The sequence below is a fragment of the Myxine glutinosa genome, chromosome 1, assembly GCF_964187855.1.
Source record: "Myxine glutinosa chromosome 1, kmMyxGlut1.1, whole genome shotgun sequence".
Taxonomy (NCBI): Eukaryota; Metazoa; Chordata; class Myxini; order Myxiniformes; family Myxinidae; genus Myxine; species Myxine glutinosa.
In genome coordinates, this window is record NC_136261.1 from 200596647 (window position 1) to 200611654 (window position 15008).

General features: G+C 46.1%; 1 protein-coding gene across 1 annotated transcript in view; it reads right to left on the bottom strand.

Moving 5' to 3' along the window:
• Positions 1–15008, bottom strand: part of LOC137433487 (upstream stimulatory factor 1) — an 83313-nt gene that overhangs the window by 30093 nt on the left and 38212 nt on the right. Inside the window, exon 5 of the mRNA XM_068125817.2 lies at positions 2932–3009. The gene's annotated coding sequence lies outside the window, so the exon portion shown is untranslated. The remainder of the gene's footprint in view (positions 1–2931; positions 3010–15008) is intronic.

Here is a 15008-nt window from a genome sequence, read left to right on the forward strand (position 1 = left end):
TGCTCTACGTTCATTACCCATGTCTTGCTCCCATGAATCATAACACTTCTCACACATGCAGCATACACCTTTCCCTTCAGCTTCAACGACATTCCCCTCCTCATCAGCACGCCACTCAGTTCCCAAAACTTCTTCCATGCACATCTCACTCCAGCAACCGTTGCCGAGTCTGATCCACCTTCTCCATTCAGCACGTCTCCGAGGTAGCAAAATGTTTTCACACCTTCCAGCTTCACGCCATCTCCAAGATCCAACTCAACATTTCCTCCATCTGCAGCTCCCTCAGTGCACACCTTACATTTGAATGTAGCTGCCACACTGGATAATGACCCTCTCAGACCACTACATTTTTGATGAACCCACTCAGCGCACATTGTACATTGAATGGAGTTCACTCCGACACCCTTCCTGCACACAGCATCACCTTCTTCTTTCCGATATTCACCTTCAGACCTTTTGTCTCCATACATTCCTTCCACTTGATCATCTTTTCCTTCAGTCCATCCATACTTTCCGCAATCAACACCAGATCATCTGCATACAACAACTCCCACGGTAAACCCTCCTTTACGTTCTGAGCCAGTACCTCCATCACAGCTACAAATAGTAGTGGACTTAGTACCGACCCCTGATGCACTCCCACCTTCACCTCAAACTCACCACTGTTCCCGTCCTTCGTCCTTACAGCTTTGCATGCTCTTTTGTACATTGCCATCACTACTCTGATCAACCATCCTCCACTCCTAACTTCCTCAATGCCCATGTCAAAACTTTGCGTGGAACCCTATCGAATGCTTTCTCCAGATCAACAAACCCAAGAAACAACTTCTTCCTTTTCTCCATGTACTTCACCTGCAACTGCCTCACAATAAAGAGCGCGTCTGTCGTTCCTCTTCCTGGCATAAATCCAAACTGCATTTCGTCGATCTTCACCTTCTTCCTTGTCCTCCTCTCCAACACCCTTTCCAATACATTCATTCCATGCTTCAATAACTTTATCGCTCGGTACGAGCCACACTCGAGGGTCACCTTTCCCCTTGTATAGAGGGACGAGGGTACTCAGTTCCCAATCCACTGGAATGCGGCCTTCTTTCACCACCAGATTACAGATCTCTGTCATTCTCTTCACACCCCAACTTCCTGCTGCCTTCAACATATCTCCCACAACTCCCGTCGGCCCTCCCACTTTTCTACTCTTCATTGCTTTTATCGCTTCCTCAAATTCCTTCTCAGTTATCTTCTCTGCCGGTCCTAAAACTGGGTTACTCTCGATGTTGCCATCCCATTCATTCTCTGTATTCAACAGCATTTCCATATATCTTTTCCATCTTCCTTTAATTCCATCTGGGTCCACACCAATTTGTCCCACTTCATCCTTCAAGCAACTCAACCCCATCACATCACACCTCTCTTTCGCTATCTGCTTTGCAATCCTGAATACCGCTCTCTGACCCTCTTCCGAATCCAAGCGTTCTCCGAACATTTTCCTACATGCCTCCTGTGCCTTTGCTACCTCTTTCTTTGCAGCCTTCTTGGCTGCCTAAAAACTTTCATGCTCTGCTTTTTCTGCTCCCGTACCCTTCGCCTTCTGCCACTCCTTGAACTTCTTCCTCTTCTCGTCAATCCTCTTTCCAACTTCATCATCCCACCACCATGTTTCCGAGTGCCTCGGTGGTCCTTTTGTCCATCCACATACCTCACCAACGGATCCCAACAGACTATCTTTCATTGACATCCAACCACTTTCAAGCTCAACCACATCATCCTCTACCCTACTCAGCCTCTCTTTTCATGCCTCCCTTACTGTCACCTCTTTCAACCTCCACACCTTCATTCTCGGTTGGTACTTCACCCGCCGAGCTCTCCTCGCACCTTTCACCCTTATGTCGCAGACAACCAAGTGGTGCTGTGAACCAGCTTCCTCCACCGGGATCACCTTTGTGTCCCGGAGGTGGCCCCTATCTCGCCTACGCACCATCAGGTAGTCAACGGTTGTCGTCGACCCACCTGACGTGTACGTAACAAGCTTATTATCCTCTTTCTGGAACTGAGTATTACAAATCAACAAATCAGCTCCATCAGCAAACTCCAAAATGCTTTCACCTTCTCCATTTCTCACACCATATCCGTAACCCCCATTAACTCCCTCAAACCCGTCCATACTCCTTCCCACATGTCCATTTAGGTCTCCTCCGACCACAACAACTTCCTCATCTTTCACGTTTTCCATCAGCTTCTCTATCGCACACCAGAACTTGTCCTTCTCTTCATCGCTCCAACCAACCTGCGGAGCATATCCCGAGATGACGTTCACCAAGAGCTTTCCAATCATTTTCACCATCATCAACCTATCACTCACTCTAGTCACATTCACCACACTGTCTACAAACTCCTCAGAAAACAGGACACCAACACCATTCACGCCCTCCGGGCACCCTTGCCATGCAAACTTGTATTTCTGTCCCTGCCTACCCTTCACCATTCTCACACCACTTCCCTTCCATCTCGTCTCTTGCAGCACAACATATGTCCACTCTTCTTCTGACCAATACTTCCACCACTTCTCCTGATCTCCCTGTCATTGTCCCTACATTCCATGTCCCAAACCTCAGAAACCGATCTCCACTTCGGGCTGTACCCTGCCCATATGTAGTTGTAATTGCCATCGTTCTCTTTTTGAGGTAATGTTTTTATGGCCGGATGCCCTTCCTGACACCAACCCTCTTAGTCGCCTCTTACGACACGCAGGGATACGGTGTACCTATTCTAAACCAGGGTCATTTAAGTACTGTCCGACAACTTTTATTTCAAATCACTGAACATTTCATAACTTCTGGCATGGTAACTTTTCCTTCTGGTGTAGGATGGACACTGGAAGCAATAAACGGACATTGTGCATGCAATGGTACTGTTAGTTACTAGCACACTCACCGCTTCCCCTCCGGCACCTGTGCCAGTCCCTCCTTCATCTTCCCCATCTGTGACTTGCACCACACGATACGTAACTGCCTGCAGGAATGAAAAAAATTATCTCAAGGTTTTAAGTGTCTCATTCAAAGATGTCAGGAGTTTGAGGAAAGACAGAAATAAGGAAAAAAAAGGAAAATAAAAAATAAACTAGAGCAATGCAACTGTCGCTGATATGCCGCTACATATTCCATGCCCGTGACAATGGGTAGATGTCCTCCTTGACTGTCCTAAAAATAAACAAGTTTGGTATAAATCCCTTCAGCTGTTTTGAAGCATCACATTTTTACCAGACAGCACAGGTTGCACTTCAATCGGTAAAGCGGTTTCGGAAAAGGAGGATTTTTTTAATATCGGCTTTCAAGCTAATATGGCTGACAAACCATGTGACATACGACATCAAAAATGTCCACTCTGCATAGGTAAGGACAGGGGATCACGTTTGTGAAGTTTTGTGTTGATCGGATAAAGTTCGTTTTTCTATCCAAGATGGCTGCCAAACCCGTGACCTACGACGTCATCATTTTCAAACTATATGCAACAATGGTGTTGGATGACATTTGTAAAATTTTGCATTGATAGGGTGAGAGGTAAGTGGTTTCAGAGATATAATTATTTAATATTTTACTTCAATCCAATATGGCTGCCAAACCATGTGAACTAAGACGTCATTAATTTAATATTTCAATATAAATGGGTCAAAGATCATGTGCATGCAATTTCAGATATTTAGGACAAGGCATTCGATTAAAACATTTTTGGCTGGTATACCACTTCACCTATGATGTCATCATTATCATGCTTTTGTTCCACATTGGGAGTACTTGACAATGTGCAAGTTTAAATTTTTTCCATTCAGCGGTTTCTGAGAAATACAGTGCATTCAGAAAGTATTCAGACCCCTTCATTTTTTTCACATTTTGTAATGTTGCAGCCTTATGCTGAAATCGTTTAAATTCATTTTTCCCCTCATCAATCTACACTCAATACCCCATAATGACAAAGAGAAAACAGGATTTTAGAAAGTTTTGCAAATTTATTAAAAAGAAAAAACTGAAATATCACATTTACATAAGTATTCAGACGCTTTGCGATGACACATGAAATTTAGCTCAGGTGCCTCCCATTTCTCTTGATCATCTTTGAGATGTTTCTACACCTTGATTGGAGTCCATCTGTAGTAAATTCAATTGATTGGACATGATTTGGAAAGGCACACACCTGTCTATATAAGGTCTCACAGCTGACAATGCATATCAGAGCAAAAACCAAGCAATGAGGTCGAAGGAACTAACTGCAGAGCTCAGAGACAGGATTGTGTCGAGGCACAGATCTGGGGAAGCCTACAAAAACAATTCTGCTGCATTGAAGGTTCCCAAGAGCACAGTGGCCTCCATAATTCTTAAATGGAAGAAGTTTGGAACAACCAGGACTCTTCCTAGAGCTGGCCGCCCAGCCAAACTGAGCAATCGGGGGAGAAGGGCCTTGGTAAGAGAGGTGACCAAGAACTCGATGGTCACTCTGGCTGAGCTCCAGAGATCCTGTGTGAAGATGGGAGAAACTTTTAGAAGGACAACCATCACTGCAACACTCCACCGATCTGGGCTTTATGGCAGAGTGGCCAGGCGGAAGCCTCTCCTCAGTGAAAGTCACATGAAAGCCAGCTTGGAGTTTGCAAAAAAGCACCTGAAGGACTCTCAGACTGTGAGAAACAAGATTCTGTGGTCTGATGAAACCAAGATTGAACTGTTTGGCCTCAATTCTAAGCATCATGCCTGGAGGAAACCAGGCACCGCTCATCACCTGCCCAATACCATCCCAATGGTGAAGCATGGTGGTGGCAGCATCATGCTGTGGGGGTGTTTTTCAGCAGCAGGGACTGGGGGACTGGTCAGGGTTGAGGGAACAATGAATGGAGCAAAGTACAGAGATATCGTCAATGAAAATCTGAAACAGAGCGCTCAGGACCTCAGACTGGGCTGAAGGTTCACCTTTCAACAGGACAATGACCCTAAGCACACAGCCAAGACAACACAGGAGGGGCTTAGGGACAACTCTGCGTGGTTAGATCATGGTTAGAAATTAGAATGTGGTTCAAGGTTGGAAAGGTTAGAATCAAGGTAAGAAAAAAAGAAAAAGGTTAGATCATGGTTAATCACGTGGTTAGAAATGTATAATCTCTCCCCTGAACAACTATTTTCTATCATATATTATAACACCCTTTTCTTCTTTTCCTACAAAAGGATGCTTTCGTCTTGCTCACCAAATCTATTCATTCCAAAAAATATATATAATACCATCTCTTACAGTTCCTCCTTTCTACATTCCCTAAACTATCCAGAACTCCACCCCTCCTTCAGTGTCCTCAAACGTATTTTTGACTCGAAGATCTCAAACTCATTTTGCAAAAAATGTTCGTTTCCCATGAATCGTACACTTTTCAAAATCCAATCTCACCCCTCCCCTCCAAATCCTCCCCATCACCCATCCCTTTCAAATCTCCCCCCTTGCCCCTTCCCTCCCCTCCCTCCTAAACTCCCCCCACACCCCTTCCCTCCGAGACTCTCCCTCGCTCCTCCCCTCCTAGACTCCCCTCTCACCCCTCCTCCTCAAAGCATCCTCCCTGCTTCTTCCCCCTTCCAACTTTCACCTTCATCTCCCCCAACCTTCTGCCTCGCTCTTCCCCCTCCTCAAATAACACCTCACTGTGCCTCACCCAATCTCCATCAAACCTTTTGTCCACCCCATTCTTCCCTTTCTCCAAGCTATTCTGAAATCTCTGACACACCTTCAACAGTTCTCCCTTCCTCTTCCTCCTCTTCCACATCTTACCCTACCCCTCCCTCCCCCTGTTCTGGACCCGATGCTCCCCCTTCCTCTTCATTAACGGTATGGACCTCAAACATCCGGGGCCTTCGGTCAAACTTGACTGATCTCTCCATACAGGTTGCTTCTGGCAAACCAGATGTGATCTGCTTAACAGAAACTTTCCTCCTTCATGATGTCTCTGATGCCTTGGTATCTCTCCCAGGTTACTCCCTCCTCCGGTATGATAGACCTGAGCCTCGTCCTGGAGGTGGGGTTGCTATCTTTATAAAAAACTCTTCCTCACTCGCCCTCCACTGCCCTCTCTCCACCTCACCCCCAGGAATACCTTTGGCTATGGCTTCCCCTTCGCTCCCACCTTTTGTTCATATGTGTGTTGTACCGTCCACCAAACAGCGATGACTCCATCTACATCTCGCTGTCTGATAATATGGACCAACTTCTATCTACCCATCCCAACTCTCTCTTCCTCATATGTGGTGATTTCAATTGTCACCATGCCAGTTGGCTGGGTGTGGGTACCTCTCTCACCAGCCATGGCTCTTCAGCAAAGGACTTCTGCGACTCACTGGGACTGACACAATTTGTCAATTTCCCGACCCGGATCTCAGTCAACGGAGCATCTTCTCTTCTGGATTTGGTTATGACAAACTTCCCTGAAAATGTCTGCTGCTCTTCTGCTCCAATCGGCTCATCTGATCATGTGCTTGTCAAAGTGGACATCTCTCTGACCATTCTCAGAGAGCCTCCTCAGCGTCGACGAGTCTGGCATTTCACTCAGGCCAACTGGCACGGTCTTCAAGCAGCCATCAATCATCTGGACTGGTCTCCCATCTCTACCGCCTCTGACATCAACTCATCCTGGGAATTCTTTCAAAGTAAATTGCTCTCTCTCATGCACAGATTTATCCCATCTCGTCTTCAGTTGTCATACCCTTCCTCCCGTCCATGGTACACGGAATCTTGTGGTGAGGCTGTTGCCCTGAAACAACTTGCTTTCGTCTCCTGGAAAGCAAATCCAACGGAAGGAAATCTCATTTCCTTTCACAAAGCCCGAAACAAGTGTGTGTCCACCCTCAGGAGAGCCAGGAAACAATATCTCACCGTACTCAAGACCGAACTCTCTTATCTGTCTCCCTCTTCCAAATCCTGGTGGCGTCTGGTCAAATCTGTTTCTGGTGTTTGTTCCCCCTCCATCCCCTCCCTCACCTCAAACGGCTTAACGGCTGACTCCGCACGTGAAAAAGCTGAATGCCTCAACTCTGTGTTTGCCTCTAAATCTTGTGTCCCAAACCCATCCCTCTCTGTACCCACCGTACCCAGTCGTACCCAGCTGCTCCTGGACTCTGTGTCCTTTCCTCCTGACAAGGTGGAAAAGTTTCTGTCAACCCTCGACTCTGATTCTGCAACTGGTCCTGACGGCATCAGCCCACGGGTCCTAAAATCATGTGCTTCCGCTCTTTCACTCCCTCTTTCTGTTCTCTTCACCCTCTCTTTTGCTCAAGGTCATCTGCCATCTGCTTGGAAATCAGCCAACATCACTGCTTTGCACAAAAAAGGTGCAAAAACAGATTCCAGCAACTACAGACCAATCAGCCTTCTCCCAATTATCAGCAAAGTCATGGAATCCATCATTGCTTCAGATATGAAATCTTTCCTCTTCTCCAATGGCTTGATCTCTGATCATCAATTTGGTTTCAGACCTGGTCACTCTACTCTGGACATGCTGCTTCTGCTTTCTCAACAATGGATGGAGGTCCTCAACGCCAAACAGGAAATTAGAGCCGTCTCCCTTGACATTTCACGTGCATTCGATACGGTCTGGCACCCTGCTCTGCTCACCAAACTCTCCTCCTTTGGTATCCATGGAAATCTCCACGCATGGCTGGCGGACTTCCTCTCTGATCGTAGTCAACGTGTGGCCCTGAATGGGTTTCTCTCATCTCCTCTACCTGTTCAGGCTGGAGTTCCCCAAGGTAGTGTTCTGGGCCCTGTGCTTTTTCTGGTCTTCATCAATGATCTCTCTGACTCTCTTGAAAATCCTCTCTATCACTTTGCTGACGACTCTACTCTCTGTCGCTCCATTCCTCATCCCTCAGATCGGCAGTCTGCAGCCTCCTCACTCTCTGCAGACCTGGACAAAATCACAGACTGGGCAAACAAATGGAACATGTCTTTCAATCCTGATAAATCTCACACTCTTACGATGTCTCTCCGAAAAGACCGACTGGAAAACCCTCCCATCCACTTTCTGAATAATCCTCTCCAAGAAGTTCTGTCACTCAAGCTTTTGGGTCTCACTATTTGCCATGATCTTTCCTGGGAAAACCACATTTCAAATCTGGCCTCCAAAGCCAGTCGCCGACTGGGCATCCTCCGTCGTGCGAAGTCCTTCCTTGGCACACCTGAGCTCCTCACCACATACAAGGCTTTCATCCGCAGCTCTATGGAATACTGCTCTCCCCTCTGGTCTGGTGCTCCTGCCTCACACCTAGCTTGGCTTCATGCTGTTGAAACCAAAGCGTTCAGAATCATTGGAATCTCCCGCGATGAAGCTAACTCCAAGGGCCTTTCACTCACTCACCGCAGGCAGGTTGGTGGTCTTTCCGTCTTCTACCGACTCCTCTCTGGCCTTGCCCCCCCAGCCCTCTCTGGGCTCTGTCCCCCAAATATTCCTACAGGTCGCACAAGATCTGCCTGCAACCCTCTTATGGTTAAACTGCCAAAATCAAGACTTTCTGCTCACCTTCACTCCTTCATTCCTCTTTTCTCCCGCCTCTGGAACAAACTCCCTCACTCTCTTCAATCCCACTCCACCCTCCACGTCTTTAAAACAGCTGTTCACCACCATCTCTTATCCTCCCCCATCCAAAACCTTGATCTTTTCTACCCCCGCTAATTTCGGTCTCCTTGTGTTTTATACTTCTCACACCCCCCCCCCCCCCCCCTTCCCACGCCTCCTGCCCCCAAGCCCTCTCCCTCCCACACTTCTCCCTGCTCTCAAATGTTGTGGTTGTGTGCTTCCCCTTCTCTCCCCATCTTGTCTTCCGCTCCCTCTTTTTGTATATTTTGTTTGTCTGGTTGATTTGTTTGTGAAATAAATGTTAGCTCTTTCACGAGCCTCGATTCAGTATACAAAAAAACAACAACAAAAAACAACAAAAAAAAAACTCTGTGAAGGTCCTTGAGTGGCCTAGCCAGAGCCCTGACTTGAACCCAATCGAACATCTTTGGAGAGACCTGAAAATGGCTGTCCACTGACGGTCCACATCCAAACTGACAGAGCTTGAGAGGATCTGCAGAGAAGAATGGCAGAAAATCCCCAAATCCAGGTGTGCAAAGCCTGTCGCGTCAAGAAGACTCGAGGCTGTAATCGCTGCCAAAGGTGCTTCAACTAAGTACTGAGTTAAGGGTCTGAATACTTATGTCAATGTGATATTTCAGTTTTTTTCTTTTTAATAAATTTGCAAAACTTCCTAAAATAATGTTTTCTCTTTGTCATTATGGGGTATGGAGTGTAGATTGATGAGGGAAAAAATGAATTTAAACGATTTAAGCATGAGGCTTCAACATAACAAAATGGGGTCAGCGTTGCCCGATTCGCCTGGCGTTGGTTTAGCGGTTAGGGTGCCGGCTTGGGATCCTAGGATCCTGGGTTCGAATCCCGGTCGATCGCTGAATTAACGCCAGGGGGGTTGACTCAGCCTGTCATCCTTCCGAGGTCGGCAAATTGAGTACCAGCTTGCTGGGATGAATGATCACGGTGTGTACCCCGATTCAGAATAGGCACACTGTATCCCTGCGCATCGTAAGAGCATGACCAAGGGTTGGTGTCAGGAAGGGCATCCGGCCATAAAAACATTGCCTCAAACAGGGAACCATGATTGTCATGGGGCCCGCAAGGCTAACCCCCGCTCTAGCGGGGAAAAATGGCCTTAAAACGATCATTCATTCATTCATTCATTATATAACAAAATGTGAAAAAAGTGAAGGGGTCTGAATACTTTCTGAATGCACTGTATATTTTTTATTACTTGCATTTAATCCAAGATGGCTGCCATACCACATAACCTATGATGTCACAATTATCATAAAAATATTCTGCATGGGTGTCACTCCTACCCTGAAAGTTTCATCTGAATCGGACATGTGGTTGCTGAGAAAAAGGAGGTTTAGCCCATACGAACGGACGGAGACAGACAGACATACGTACAGACAACCCGAAAACATAATGCCTTCGATCACCTTCGGGGGCGGAGGCATAAAAAACAATCGCACGTTCCCCTCCAAAATCGAATGTGCGACATAATTTAGCCTCACGTTTAAATACACAGGCTCAGTGATTTGCTCTGAAATTCTGAAAAGGCTTGCTTGTGCAATCATCATTTGAGCAGGGGCAACTGAGTACAGTATGAGTAAGTGAGAGGTCTTTCACTCACTAACTGCTAAACATGCATTTGCTTGTGTAACAGTGATGGCTCACCTGAGCCACACACTCTTCTGCCCATTTCCCCTCACTACAAACAAGGGTGTACAAAATACTCAAACTATACTTTATTTCAACGCATTGACAATGAACAAAGTGTTATTTTAAGCTTAGAGGAAAAGGTTATTACCTCACGCACACAGTCAGTCAAAGTCAGGGCCACAACAGAGTTAGAGGGAGAGGGAGAGGGCGAGGGCGAGGGAGAGAGAAAAAGAAAGGAAGAGAGAAAAAGAAAGAAAAAAAAGAAAGAGAAGAGACAGAAAGAAGAGGGATAAGGCGGGTCCATGGGGACCAATCGGCACTCTGACCGTAACCGCACTGGCCTGACGAATCCGAGTAGCAGGGAAGAATGGGGAATATTTGGCCCCCAACTTGCATGGGGGGGGGGGGGGGGGGGGTAAAATCATCGCAAAGAGGCGTCCCTGATAGTTGTCATTGGTGGTTTACTTCATTGCCGGCTTCCAGAGCAGGCTGCATCATCGCCTTCCATAGGCAAAGGAAAGTCCTCGCCTGTATTTTTTATGTTTGTACAATGTGATCTGTCGTGCCTTATGTGGGGTTAGGTTTTATTTATTTCTTATTTCACTGTACACAGTTTGCCTGTCCCCTTTTCCCTTTCCCTTTGTGTCTTTTGATTGGAATGGTTTGTTCCGATCTGCTCGTCTTGTCCACCCTTTCCCCCATATTCATTATAAATAAGCCCTTGAAAAGGTAACAAAAAGTCTTTGATCCATCTGCCTTTTGCGCATGTGCCGTCGATTTTGGTTCATTTAGATGACCTTGGGAGAACGGTAAAGAGTAATAATTGAATGCAGGCAGTAGGTATATAAACTGTTCGGCCATTTCCTGGGACAAAGGATCCCGGCGCTGAGGCTTACCGTGTCAACAGAGCCGCAGATGTGACAGTATTTAAGATTAGAGAAATGTCTGAGTGTTTGACTTCGATGCATTTCTAAATCGCTGAACAGAAGGAGTTGAAAACTTCTAGTTATACTTCGGGTGTGCCCGGGAGAGTTTTATGCACGTAAGAAAAAACAACAAAAAAAGGCAATTTATAGGCTCTTGGATTCATAGTGGGGGAAGCATGCAAATTCTCAATGCAAACGTGTATCATATAGCGCCGCTCCCGGTGTGAGGGAGTAAGACAGGTATTACAAATCATAAAGACAACACCAATACTCAGAACCATAGTATCAAAACCATATATATCATAGAAGTAGGGGAAATATAATACAGTCAGACCCCGACATTTGCTGTCCCAACATTCGCGGGCTTCGCGTATTAGCAGTTGATAAAATATGACCTGTTTCTCTATTTGCAGCCCTGTGTTCTGCATGTTTGCGGTTTTTCGTGGGCGAAAAAAAATCATCTCCCACCAGCTGCACACATGATGTTTCTAAAAATTTCTTCCATACATATAAAACCACTTACAGCCGCGCATAACCCATTTTCCAATCGCTTTGCACATAATAGTTCGAAAAGCATTTTCTATGCTTCACACATAAAACCACTTTCATCCACGCATAACACATTCCCCACCTGCTATGCACATAACAGTTCTAAAAGCATCTTCCAGGTGTCACGCATAAAGCGTGTGTACATAAACCATCCTCGACCACATGATCGACATTCGTTTCACAGGCATGGTTTTTCGTAGAAATAGTCGCAGATTTTCTGACCTGCTTCGACAGTTGTGGCCCTGTACTTCACGTTTTAGCAGTTTTTGTAAGCATATTTTTGGTTTTTCACTGGATTTTTTATTTTCCCTTATCAATCAAGAACTGCAGGGAACCCATCTCACCTTTTTCCATTGAAACAATGCCCCCACATTCGTGGTTCTGACATTCACAGCATTTCCCAGGAACATATCCGCGCGAATGTCGGGGTCCGACTGTATTAAATATCAAGCTGTTTGTTAATTCGGCCTTGTAACTTTGCATTTGTGTATTCAGCTTATGGTCACATGGGTTCTGATGACATCAGTTCTGCTTGGTGAAGCGGGCCTGATTGTCAAGTGAATGAGCGATGAAGCTTAATTAAGCTATTGACATTGAAGCTCCAGCGAAGCATCCTGTAGAAATGAATTTATCTATAAAGTGTTAATTGGGCCATGTAACCTTCTTTGTTTGTGCATTCAACTTATGGTAATGTGGGTTCTGATGACGTCAGCTCCGTTTGGTGAAACGGACCGAATTCACGTGAACGAGGGTGAAGCTTAATGAAGCTATTGCTATTAAGACTCCAGCAAAGCATCCTGTGAAATGAATCTATAAAGTGTTAATGAATATTCGGAGGGTGAAGGCATAATAGTGGTAAGTTGAATGCAAAGAAGTTTCATTTGAATTGCCGCTAATTTGGTTTCAGGCCTATGTGGCTAGGCTGTGTGCACAGCACGTGTGTTTGCTAAAGTGGCACGTGGGTTTATATATTTGACTTTTGATTTTGCTATTGTATTGTTTATACCTATTACCTGTAGTAATACATTACAGTGAGGGAGGCATTAAAAGAGAGGCTGAGTATGGCAGAGGATGATGTGGTTGAGCTTGAAAGTGGTTGGATGTCAATGAAAGATAGTCTGTTGGGAGCCGTTGGTGAGGTATGTGGATGGACTAAAGGACCACCGAGGCACTCGGAAACATGGTGGTGGGATGATGAAGTTGGAAAGAGGTTGAGGAGAAGAGGAAGAAGTTCAAGGAGTGGCAGAAGGCAAAGGGCATGGGGGCAGAAAAGGCAGAACATGAAAGTTATAAGGCAGCCAAGAAGGCTGCAAAGAAAGAGGTAGCAAAGGCGCAGGAGGCATGTAGGAAAATGTTTGGAGAACGCTTGGATTCGGAAGAGGGTCAAAGAGCGGTATTCAGGATTGCAAAGCAGATAGCAAAAGAGAGGTGTGATGTGATGGGGGTGAGTAGCTTGAAGGATGAAGTGGGACAAATCGTTGTGGACCCAGATGGAAATAAAGGAAGATGGAAGAGATATATGGAAATGCTGTTGAATGCAGAGAATGAAAGGGGACAGCAATATCGAGAGTAACCCAGTTTTAGGACCGGCAGAGAAGATAACTGAGAAGGAGGTTGAGGAAGCGATAAAAGCAATTAAAAAAAAATAAAAAAAACCACCTTTAGAGGCCATTTTTCCCCACAAGCGGGGGTTGGCCTTTTTCCGGAACTGTGGTTGTTGTCGTTTTTCGGTCCCCTTTTTGAAGCAATGTTTTACGGCCGGATGCCCTTCCTGACGCCAACCCTTTTTGCCGCCTTTAACGACAAGCAGGGAATTACCAGTGAACTGGTACTCAATTTGCCGACCTCGGAAGGATGACAGGCTGAGTCAACCCCCCTGGCGTTAATTCAGCGATTGACCGGGATTCGAACCCAGGATCCTAGGATCCTAAGCCGGCACCCTAGCCGCTAGCCCAACACCAGGGTTGACAATAAAACGATAAAATAGAAAAGCAATGAAGAATAGAAAAGCAGGAGGGCCGAGGGGAGTTGTGGGAGATATGTTGAAGGCAGCAGGAAGTTGGGGTGTAAAGAGAATGACAGAGATCTGTAATCTGGTGGTGAAAGAAGGCCGCATTCCAGTGGATTGGGAAATGAGTACCCTCGTGCCTCTATACAAGGGGAAAGGTGACCCTCTGGACTATGGCTCGTATCGAACGATAAAGTTATTGGAGCATGGAATGAAGGTATTGGAAAGGGTGTTGCAGAGGAGGATAAGGAAGAAAGTGAAGATCGACGAAATGCAGTTTGGATTTATGCCAGGAAGAGGAACGACAGACGTACTTTTTATTGTAAGGCAGTTGCAGGAGAAGTACATGGAGAGGAGGAAGAAGTTGTTTCTTGGGTTTGTTGATCTGGAGTAGGCATTCAATAGGGTTCCACGCAAAGTAGTGACATAGGCATTGAGGAAGTTAGGAGTGGAGGAATGGTTGATCAGAGTAGTGATGGCAATGTACAAAAGAACGTGCACAGTTGTAAGAACGAAGGACGGGACAGTGGTGAGTTTCAGGTGAAGGTGGGAGTGCATCGGGGGTCGGTAACAAGTCCACTACTATTTGTAGCTGTGATGGAGGTGCTGGCTCGGAATGTAAAGGAGGGTTTACCGTGGGAGTTGTTGTATGCAGATGATCTGGTGTTGATTGCGGAAAGTATGGATGGACTGAAGGAGAAGACGAACAAGTGGAAGGAATGTATGGAGACAAAAGGTCTGAAGGTGAATATCGGAAAGACGACGGTGATGGCAAGTGGTAAAGCATGTGGTGAGGTGGAAAGAACTGGGAAGTGGCCATGTGCTATGTGCAGGAAGGGTGTTGGAGTGAACTCCATTCAATGTACAATGTGCGCCGAGTGGGTTCATCAAAAATGTAGTGGTCTGAGAGGGTCATTAACCAGTGTGGCAGCTACATTCAAGTGTAAGGTGTGCACAGAGGGAGCTGCAGGTGGAGGAAATGTTGAGTTGGATCTTGGAGACGGCGTGAAGCTGGAAGGTGTGAATATATTTTGCTACCTCGGAGACATGCTGAATGGAGAAGGTGGATCAGACTCGGCAACGGTTGCTCGAGTAAGATGTGCATGGAAGAAGTTTCGGGAACTGAGTGGCGTGCTGACGAGGAGGGGAGTGTCGTTGAAGCTGAAGGGAAAGGTGCATGCTGCATGTGTGAGAAGTGTTATGCTTTATGGGAGCGAGACATGGGTAATGAATGTAGAGCAGCAACGAAGGCTGGAAAAGGTGG